We start from the raw sequence: 11,642 nt of genomic DNA, 5'->3' as shown, positions 1-11,642 counted from the left end.
TGTACGCAAGTTAGAGCGTGACAGAATCAGGAGGTCTTCCTCCAGGAGTGCATCAGTGAGCAGAAGTCAGGGTAGTGATATGTCACCTGCTAACCCATCTGTAGACTTTGTTTTACCTAACCCTGTGGTGTTGCCTTCGGGCCCTGAGGTTGTGTCTGCGGAAGGTAATGCCCTTTCTGTTATTATGGATTCCATCCGTAACTTGGAATCTAAAGTGCTCACTCTCCAATCTAGTGTTGTGAAGTGTGGTGATGGTGTTAGTGCCCCTAGTGTTGTGGAAGGGGCGTCAGATCGGCCCTATAATGCCTCTAGGTCTAGACCTCTGTCGGACTCCCAGGACAAAGGGAGTGGGCAAGTCAAAAGCCGAAGGAGGGTTACGGGGACTCCCCGCCGATCTGGCGTCCCTTCCGCAGGACCTGATGACGCTTCCCAGGCTGCCAAGGATCGTGCACGTGCACGAATCCTTAAGGATTGCTTCTCGTCCTCCGAGGCGTCCTCCCTGCGCAAGGGTTGGAGCTCTCAGAAGGACTCTCGCCCTCTCAAGAGAAGCTTTAGAGAAGAGGACGCCTCACGTCCTCTTTCTCGACCTGCGTTGCAGTCGTCGCCTGAATGTTTTGACGCCTTTCCACCGCAGAAGAGGACCAGGACGTCATCGGAGGATGACGCTTTTGAGCGCCCCAGTCGCTCTAAGGTTGTTCCTGTGAGAAGGAAGAAGGCGTCCCTTTGCCCCTCGTCTTCTCACAGGATCAGCCCTTCCCCTGATCGGGGATCTTCTTCTAAGAAGATTCTCCTTGATATGCATCAGCAGTTGGCCTTGTTTTTTGCCAAGAGGGAGGCAGAGCCGCGTCGCCACAGGAAGGATTCGAGGCTGCCTATCAAGAGGTCCAGGCAGTCCCCCTCTCCTTCTCCTCATTCGTCCCCCTCTTCTGCTTCGTCGCCTTCTAGATCTTGTTTACCTCCTCAGCGCTTATCTAGAAGTGTTGATGAGCGTCATGCAGGACGCTCTCTAGACCATAAGGCTCGTCTTGGCGACGATAGCCGTACTTCTTGCCATGACGCTTCTCACGCTCTTATTTGTGACGCTCGGCATGCTGCTCACCAGGACGCCTCTCAGGCTGCTCGCTATGACACTTCTGTTGCTACTGCGTCCCGTCAGGACGCTTTTTAGGACGCTCGTCGAAATACTCACCAAGACGCTTGGCAGGACGCCCCTTTCGCTGATCATCGGAAAGCTTCAGAGTATGCCGTCAAGGATCCCCGGCCTTGTTCTACGGACCCTTCGTCGGATAGGAGACCCCTTTTGCGAGCTGGGCCTCAAGGTTTAATTGCTTCACGGTCTTTTAAGGACTCTTCTGTTGCTCCCGTGGATGAGGGAGAGTCTTCGGGTGAGTCGCAGCCTGCGGATGAAGAGGAGCCTGCTTCGTTTCATCATCGGATTACAAGGTTTTGGCCCGCCTTTTGAGGGACTTGTTTGGTGACAAGTTTCAGCCTTCGGCCCCTCGCTCTCCTCCTTCGCAGTTGGCTTCATCAAAGACAGGGAATGCGCCAGGTTTTATCAAGATGGCCACGTCTCTGTCTACGAAGAGAGCTTTCAAAAGAATCCATGACTGGATGGACTCCAGAAAGGCCCAAGGCAAGACTTCATTTGCCCTGCCTCCAGCGAGGTTGAGCGGAAGGGGGGGCATTTGGTACGAGACGGGAGAGGAAGCTGGTTTGAGAGTTCCTTCCTCTTCCCAGGGGGACTTTGCCAGCCTGGTAGACCCTCCTAGGAGGTCTCTCCTGTCCTCTGCAAAGGTTTCCTGGACGCTTTCAGAGTTAGACCATCATCTGAAAGGGCTGTTTAGGACGATGGAGGTCTTTAACTTCTTAGATTGGTGTTTGGGAGCCCTGGACCTGCAGTCTCGGATTCCGGACTCACTTTCTCTTGAGGAGCTGTCCAGCATCTTAGCCTGTATGGATAAGGCAGTCAGGGATGGTTCTGATGAGCTGGCTTCCCACTTTTCTACGGGGCTTCTTAAGAAGAGAGCCTTATATTGCAACTTCACGGTGAAGTCGGTGTCTCCTTCTCAGAGGGCTGAGTTGCTGTTCGCCCCTCTATCTAGCCATCTCTTCCCGCAGTCGATGGTAAAGGATCTAGCAGTCAGCCTTCAGGAAAAGGTGACCCAAGACCTCCTGGCTCAGTCTTCCAGACGTCCTGCAGCCCATTCTACAACTCCACTTGCTCAGGCTTCCAAGAAGCAGAAGCCCTTTCGTGGCGGAGCCTCCTCGAGAGCGTCTCCTCAAGGAAGAGGCCTCTCTAGAGGCAGAACCCCTTCCAAACTCAGGGGTAAGAAGTGACGCGTCGGGCCTTCAGACACCTGTCGGAGCCAGGCTCTTATCCTTTGCAGAAGCCTGGAAAATAAGAGGGACGGACAGCTGGTCCCTCGAAATCATCGAAAGGGGATACAAGATCTCATTCTTCGAAACTCCACCGTTGAGGACGAAGCCCATAGATCTGTCGCCCTCCTACCACCCAGCGAAGCAACAGATTCTGTTCGATCTGCTCGAGCAAATGCTCGAGAAGAGAGCTGTAGAACAGGTTCTAGCTCTAGAATCCCCAGGCTTCTACAACAGGTTGTTCCTGGTACCAAAGCAGTCTGGGGGATGGAGACCTGTCCTGGACGTCAGCAGGCTGAATCTTTTTGTCAAGAAAGACAAATTCAAGATGGAAACGTCTCAGTCTCTTCTAGGAGCCTTAAGACCAGGCGACTGGATGGTTTCTTTATACCTCCAAGACGCATACTTTCACGTCCCTATCCATCCTCAGTCAAGGAAGTACCTGAGGTTTGTCTTAAAGGGGGCAGGTCTTTCAATTCAGAGCTCTCTGCTTCAGGCTAAGCACAGCACCGATGGTTTTCACGCTTCTGATGAGGAATGTGGCGAGATGGCTTCACCTCTCAAGGATAAGAGTCTCGCTCTACCTGGACGATTGGCTCATTCGAGCATCGTCGGAGTCGAGGTGTCTGGAGGACCTTCATACGACGCTACAATTGACGAAGTCCCTAGGACTTCTAGTAAACTTCGAAAAGTCCCATCTGACCCCTACGCAGTCCATCGTGTATCTGGGGATTCAGATGGATTCAGGGGCTTTTCAAGCTTTTCCATCCATGGAACGTCAGCAGAACTGCTTAAACAAAGTGTCAGCCTTCTTGGGGAAGGAAACATGCTCGATGAGGGAATGGATGAGTCTGCTGGGGACCATTTCCTCGCTGGAGAAGTTTGTTTCCCTGGGAAGACTGCATCTCAGACCGCTCCAGTTTTTCCTTGCGGAGAACTGGGAAAACTAGGAGGATCTGGAAGTGACTCTGAGCATCTCTCAGTCGGTCAAGGATCACCTAAGGTGGTGGCACGATCCTGTAAAGCTGGTAGAAGGCGTTTCTCTCAGCCTTCTGAGCCCCGACCTAGTGTTGTTTTCCGACGCGTCCACGGCGGGTTGGGGAGCAACACTGGGAAAGGAAGAAGTGTCAGGCATCTGGAGAGGGGAACAGACGTCCTGGCACATAAATCTAAAAGAATTGGGAGCAATTCGGTTGGCTCTCCAGTTCTTCGAAGAACGAGTTTCTGGCCGAGTAGTCCAGATCAACTCAGACAATACCACAGCTCTAGCATATCTCAAGAAGCAGGGAGGAACACACTCTTGATCCCTGTTCGAATTAGGAAAAGAAATTCTGCTGTGGGCACAAGCACGGAACATAACGATCCTCACGAGGTTCGTTGCAGGAGTTCAGAACGTCCGTGCAGATCTTCTCAGTTGACGGTAGCAACTGCTTACGACCGAGTGGACTCTTCATCTAGAGGTATGTCACGAGCTGTGAAGACTATGGGGACGTCCCTTAGTAGACCTCTTCGCAACATCGAAGACGAAGAGGCTTCCTCTTTACTGCTCCCCTGTTCTCGACCCAGGAGCAGTAGCGATAGACGCCATCCTATGGGATTGGACGGGGATGGACGTTTATGCCTTTCCCCCGTTCAAGCTCTTGGGAGAAGTGATCCGGAAGTTTGCGGCGTCAGAGGGAACGAGGATGACGCTGATCGCCCCGTTTTGGCCTTCGAGCGACTGGTTCACAGAGGTCATGTCCTTCCTAGTGGACTTCCCAAGGACCCTGCCCGGGAGAGTCGATCTACTCAAACAGCCCCACTTCGAGAGGTACCACAAAAACCTCCCCGCTCTGAGTCTGACTGCATTCAGACTATCGAGAAGTTGGCCAGAGCGAGAGGTTTTTCAAGACCAGTGGCAAGAGCTATTGCCAATGCAAGGAGAGCTTCCTCTCTTGCAGTGTACCAATCGAAGTGGGCCGTTTTCAGGAGATGGTGCAGGAAGAAGGGCATTTCCTCCACCACGACCTCTGTGAATCAGATTGCCGACTCCCTCCTTCATCTGAGGAAAGTTGATAAGCTGGCAGTCCCGACTATTAAGGGGTATAAGAGTATGTTGTAAGCGGTCTTTAGACATAGAGGTTTGGATCTTTCGAACAACAAAGACCTACACGACCTTTTGAGGTCTTTTGAAACCTCTAAAGTGGCTCAGCCAAAGCTACCGTCATGGAACTTATACGTTAGTCTTGAAGTTCCTGATGTCTAGTCCTTTCGAACCTCTCCATTCTGCAACATTAAAGGACGTCACCAGAAAGGCTATTTTCCTAACTGCTCTAATTACGGCAAAGAGAGTTGGCGAGGTTCAAGCCATCAGCAAGCATATAGGCTTTAGGGGACATACTAATGCGGTATGTTCCTTAAGCCCTTCATTCTTAGCCAAGAATGAAAACCCGTCTAACCCTTGGCCCAAGAGCTTCGAGATCAAGGGGATGGCAGAAATTATTGGGCAAGAGCCAGAGAGAGTCCTGTGCCCTGTCAGGGCTCTCAAGTTTTATTTAGAGAAAATGAAAGAGAGTCGAGGTCCTTCGGACAGTCTGTGGTGTTCCGTCAAGAGACCAGACTTGCCTATGTCAAAGAACGCACTGGCGTTCTTTTTAAGGAGTACCATCAAGGAGGCTCATTTGTCCTGTCGAGATGGTGATCTTAGACTTTTAAAAGTTAATGCTCACGAGGTGAGGGCCATCGCAACCTCGGTGGCATTTCAAAAAAACATGGCACTCAGTGACATCCTGGGCGCCACCTTTTGGCGAAGCAACTCTGTGTTCGCTTCACACTACCTGAGGGATGTGAAGACAACACATGAGAACTGCTGCTCGCTAGGGCCATACATTTCTGCAGATACAATCTTGGGGGCAGGAAGTAGCACTCATCCAATCCTGTAGAATATGGTTAGGAGAGTTTTTAATTTTATTGTATTTGTTTATGGTTGTTGGGTCAGCCGCCAAAGGCGGACTTCCCATTCTTTAGCCTAAGTTTTGTGGGATTAACTTATGATAGGCTTGGTCAGATGGTGGTTGTTTGCTTCGTTGCCCTCATAGTATGGTCAATATGGTCTAGTCGCATTCTGGTCACGACCCCGTTGACAGATCATCTAGAACTCACCAGCTATACAGGTCACTACCTTGCTGGAGACTAGTAAAGCAGAAGCAGACTTAGGTGACAGTAATCACGAAGTCAGCTATGCTAACAGGTAAGGAACCAAGATGTCAATCATCTACATGTAATTTGTTTCCTAAATCCTATTCTGTCTCTTCCCACCTCCAATGGTGGGATTCAGCTATATATATATCTGACAGGTAAGTTTCATGAACAAAATGATATTGTTATGATACAATGAAGTTTGTTCATACTTACCTGGCAGATATATATAATCAAAGTGCCCACCCACCTCCCCTCAGGAGACAGTGGCACTAGAAAATCTGAATAGAAAATGGGAATGGTTCCTGATACCCGCCTCCCAGCGGCGGGAATGGGAACTAACCACCTGATCTCCCACTGCGTGTGTCGTAAGTTTTGAAATTCTGTCGGACTTCGGAGAATACAGCTATATATATATCTGCCAGGTAAGTATGAACAAACTTCATGTATCATAACAATATCATATTTTTCATAACTTCTTGACTTTGTAAAATAAGTTAATAACTCTTTAGATATCTCAAACCTTCTTTGGCTCCACAGGATATCACATTCAATTATTACAATCATAGATTAGTTACAATTTCTGTCAAAACTAAAAAGTGTAAAATAAAGAAATGAACAATTGTTTTTTTAAAGCTTTTATTGAAATGCACTAAAAAGTAAAAATATTATTGTTCATACGCGAACAAACCTTTGGTCTTAACAATAGGATAATTTCTAGCACCTAGCTGGATCCGGTTAAAAAACAGATGAAATCAAGGAATCTTGTGATATCTGGCAGCACATGCATAGATCGGGTGAAGAGTGGTCAAGGACCACTCACCTACTCCACTGCGTCAGTCTTTTCTTTAACCGCCTGGGTGAGAGTCGTGGTTAACCTCTCTTGGCCTTTACCCAGTTCATTGCCTATTTCGATTGTGTCAGTGTGTGTGTGCGTGTTTGGCTGATATTACAGATTCTTCTGCTCCTTCTCGGCCTCGTCAATGTGTGTTCCCTGGAATTCCAGGTTTTCCATGTCCTCGTTTTTTGGCTTCCACGGCGACTGATCCCCGAATCACGTGTAGCAAGTGCCATTCTAATTTTTGTACTGTAATGAATCCTTGCACGGAATGCCAGGCTTGGCCTAAAGAGCATTGGAAGTCGTTTTATAGCAAGAGAGAGCATCGGAGGGTTTCAACTCTTCCTTCATGGGAAGGTTTTTCGCCTCTTCCCGATGCTTCGTCTCCTGCACTATCCAACCCCCATAGTAGTGTTCTTCTTGTGTCTTCTTCCTTTTCTTCCATTGATTCGTTGGTGGAAGTATCTGGAGGCCACCAGGCTAATGTTTGTAATGTTAACACTTCTTCTTCGGGAGTTAATTTGATTCCCGGGAAGAAGGAGGCTTTTTCATCATTCTCATTTATTCCAGAGTTGGAGGCATCCAAGATGGCAGTGATTTGGAAGATGCTCGGGCTAGGGGGTCCCCCGATCTTGGAAGGGTTGCTAGCACACTTTATGGAGGCTCGCTAACCCCCTCCTCAGGTTGGCCAGGCTATCCCCCCTCCTCCCGGCCTCGTCTTCATGGGTAGCCGAGGTCAGCCATCTTGTATTGCTTCCCCAGTGACTGCTGCCACTTCTTCGAGTAAGAGGGAAGCCGTGGCGTCAGCCCCGTTGAATACATCACAGGATCCATCTTTGTGTATTCATCCGCCAGTGGCGTCTGATTCCCCGTCACACCGAGGGGAAACCGTGACATCATCACCACTTGTGACGTCACTCCCAGTCGTCTCCTCTGCACTGCCTCTCTCAGCCGTGACGTCATCCCTGCCGCCCAGTTCGCTACATCTCCCTTCCATGTCATCAGAGCTTTCTCTTGCAGATCAGTCTGAGGTTATATGCCAGGCAGTGCTTAAGAGGTTGGACTCTGTTTTGGATGATAAGTTTGCTGCCTTGTTGGTTGGGAGGACTGGAAGGAAACAGGTTGCTTCGTCCCCGTATCCTGCAAAGAGATCGCATAAGAAGCCAGTGCTGTCTTCCTCTCCCTCTTCCCCCTCTACGCCACGTTGGCGTATCAAGCGTTGGAAGGCTAAGGACTTTGCTCTTTCTTCGCCTTCGAGGGAGAAACAACGCGGGCGTGTTCTCGAGTGTTGGTGTTTCGGAGAGTGTTAGTGTATCTTCCCTTGTGCAATCTGCAGTGGCTGCTTCGTCCTCTGCATCGAATCGCGGGCGTGTTTTGCAACCTCCCCTGTCCGTGCACATCACGAGCGTGTTGCAACCTCCCCTGTCCATGTATATCATGAGCATGTTGCAACCTCCCCTGTCTGTCCACATGATACTGGAAGCTGGACTGGGGGGTAGGCCCCCAGCCGGTTTAGGATGTCTTGTACCTCCCTCCAAGTACATATAAGTCTATCCTATTGTTAAGACCAAAGGTTTGTTCACATATGAACAAATGACCAATTTTCTAAGACAATTTGTATTTTTCATAGCTACAAACCTGAGGTCTTAACATTATACTGCCTGCCTCTAGCCGCCCCTCTGTGTGTTAAGACATCCTGAGTTGGGAAAGACTGATGCAGTGGCGTAGGTGAGTGGTCCTTGACTTGACCACTTTTACCTGATCTACGCATGCATTGCCAGATATCACAAGATTTCTTGCTTTCATCTGTTTTTTAACCGGATCCAGCTAGGCAATAGAAATGATCCTATTGTTAAGACCTCAGGTTTGTAGCTATGAAAAATACAAATTGTCTTAGAAAATTTGTCATTTTTTTTAAACATACCAGAGTTTTCTTTCAATTAATCATGTCTACAAAAATTAAAATGTGGCCACCAAACATGGAAGGAAATGCTACAAGAAATAAAAAATATATTTCTTTTCTTGTAGCATGTCCATCCATGTTGGGCGTCCATACTTTTATTTTTATAAACATGATTAATTGCAAGAAAATCCTGGTGTGGCTCAAAAATTAGTTTTTTAAATTTTAATGGATTTTAACAAAAGCAAGTTCAAAAAAATCAATATTTTTTATTTTTTATTTCTGAACTAGGAAACATGTTGGCCTGATCTTGGACTACACTGATTATCCAGTAATTTTTATATTCAGGTTCAATTATTGCTTAAATCAACCCAAAACTGGCTGTAAGTTACTTTTCCATTTTTAATATAAGTTTTATTGCTGAATTGTTCATACAGGCTTAAGTCTTTCTGTCATAAAATATTGCTGTCCTAAATTTTGTACTCACAGATGCCATAGCAAACCTATCATATATAATTTACCTTTGATGAAAAATATCTTGCATTGACAGTTCATTCTTGCTTAAATTCTCAGCGATTTTACAAAAAAAAAAAAAAAAAATTTATTCCTTTCATATCTAACTTTTTCACCTTTTCAGCTGAAGGAGGCATATCACTGGCTGTCTTCGGTTTACTTTCACCACCTTTTCACTTCTTGAATACTTTAGAGATATTGCACAGGTACTATACTAAGGCTTCTTTTAAACAAAGACTGAACAGAGCACACAAACTATGAGTGTGAAGTGGTGATGTGCAATAGAAGGGCAAAGAGTGATGCTTGGCAGGACAGAGGGTAATGTGTGATTACTGTACTAGCACCATCTGACCCTTTGTTTTGATTATATTTTTTCTTATTTGCACGGTGCATGCAGTTTAAACAAAAAAAAATTTTGCTTTGTCTGAACTGTGACTACAGGTGGTCCCTGGGTACCAGTGGAGATTCTGTCAGTAACCGGAACATCACAGTAATTATGGTAATAAATGGCGTTTATGACGCCGTAAGTCCCGGCACCGAAAATCACTTAGTGATGCCAATATAGTACATGGTACCCCATCTGATAACAATAGACTACCCACCGATGCCAATAAACTGCTTACTGGCCAAAAGTCTGGTTAACGTCATTAGCCAAGCATTGTAAAACTGAAATGCCGTTCATTAATGCCGCCAATAATTGGGGATTGCCTGTAAAATATAAGAAAAATAGACAGAAATGAGAAATAGAGAGAATGACTCATGTAAACCTTGTGAAAGGAACAGGGGTTTAACCCTTAATGGACAGATACCATTATATGAGTAGTGATAACAGGCTTTGAGTTGTGGACGGATTCACTCCTGGCAAGCATCAATATTATGCACTATATGATTTGGCTAGATCAAACGGCAGAGAGTTTCCATTACTTTAATGGCTATAAAAGACTCATAGCAACTGAAGTCTCAGGTCCCTTTAGCCAAATGGGCATCTCATGAGGCCCAAGGGGAATGTCATGCTCTTTCTTTCATGACATCTTTTTATTTATTTGCTCATAAGTACACCCAGGGATTGCTATTGGTTGTAGTTCTTGTCTTTTATGATAGCATGTCAGCAATAATTATAATTTTGCAAAGAAATATATTAGAAAAAGAAATATTAGGAAAAACGTGTACTATGCCTAAAAAAATTGTAAATAATTTACAACAAATATACTCAGAATTTGTTACTGAGTTCAGTTCATATCTCATGATATTGTGTGAGCCATAAAGGGATTTTGACGAAGGAAAAATCTATTTCTGGGCAAGGGTTCGTGTCGCCCAGTGAAATAATCCCTCAAGTTCATTATTTCTAGGTAAATGATACTAACATTACCAGAGAAAAAATAAAAATAGGGGGATGTCAGAGTAACTGACTCGCTCACCCTAAATAAAAAGAGGGTGTCGGTATGGAGCTGGGGCGAGTGAGACCACTACCACAAACCTCTTGCCATTTAGAATTCTCCTTCATCAAAATCCCCCTCCTGAGAGAGCTGATACACAGCAACTACTACTACACTACCTACCACGCCGACCGCAGCGCCCCTGGTGGCCATCCTTGAAGTTAGAGGCCAATCTTGGGCGCAAGGGTGAGAAAATAGGGGGGGATTTCAAGTAATCAGAAAAAGCGTACTATAGCTAGGTAAAATTTATGATTGTCTTGTAAAAGAGGCCCCACAAGGGGGTGTAAATAATTATTTTCAACTTCTTATAGAAGTTAGAGAGAATTTTTTTCACAATTTTTTCTTACACCACATGCATTTGTACATCTTCCTCTTTCCAGTGACGTGTTTTCTCTTAAATTGGCCAACCTTAAAGTTTGACCAGTTTGGGGTGCTGTATGTTTGTTTGTTTGTTTTTGTTTTTCTATTCTTAAGGATAAGCTTTTCACTGGTAATAACTAGTTTTCTCCTCTCCCTATAGGAGGAACCTCCCTGTACTGGCAGTCCCCAGTTAAAGCGATCTGGTTTTATGGCACTAGATGGTGATTTGTGGCACCATCATGGGCAGAGTTTTGGTTACCGACGCCATGAGATGCTGATATAGAGTTATGGCACTATAAGGTGCTGATAATAGAGTTATGGTGTCATAACATACCTAACAGAGGTGCCATTAACTGGTTATCGGCACCATTAACCAAAACTGTGTCAAAAGCGCCATAAACGCTGAGAACTGAACCCCCGCCAATAACTGGGGACTGCTTTAATGAATAATCTCATTGAAGGGACCTCCTTATAGTGAACCCTCGTGGTGGCTACAGCTCCCTAAACTGGTTTTCTCACCTTATTATAGCACTGGTGAGTTACAGTGCCGTAACTTAAGAACATCAGCCGTAACCTGGAACCAATTTTTTTATGAATTATTTGAAAAAGCACCATATGTACTGAATGCTGTAGGGTGAGGGCTGTAACCTGTGGACTACGCACACATGCACACCCATATACAGTGAACCTGCCATATTTGCACACTCTGGATTCGTGAATGGCTCTCTTGAATATATACCCCCATTACTATTCAAGAAAAATTCACCTATTCGCTGTATTTTTCTATGAGAAATATCAACAATTTCTTGTTTTTTTAATCAATTTCATCATCATAAAATCCACTTTTTGTGATAAAGCTATTGAAAAAACCAGGAATAAACATTTTTAGTGGGTTTTTCTTGAGTTTTAAGTAACAAACTAGGCAATTTTAAGCGTTTTTATAAGGGTTTCAACTATTCGTGGACTCTAGCCATTTTGGGGGGGGGGGTTGTTGTATGGTATGCATCCCCCTGAATACGGGGAACACCATTTTATATATACA

Source organism: Macrobrachium nipponense, chromosome 19 (genome assembly GCF_015104395.2).
Source record: "Macrobrachium nipponense isolate FS-2020 chromosome 19, ASM1510439v2, whole genome shotgun sequence".
NCBI classification, from domain to species: Eukaryota; Metazoa; Arthropoda; class Malacostraca; order Decapoda; family Palaemonidae; genus Macrobrachium; species Macrobrachium nipponense.
The sequence above is the reverse complement of the archived record's forward strand: the minus strand, read 5'-3'. Positions refer to the sequence as shown.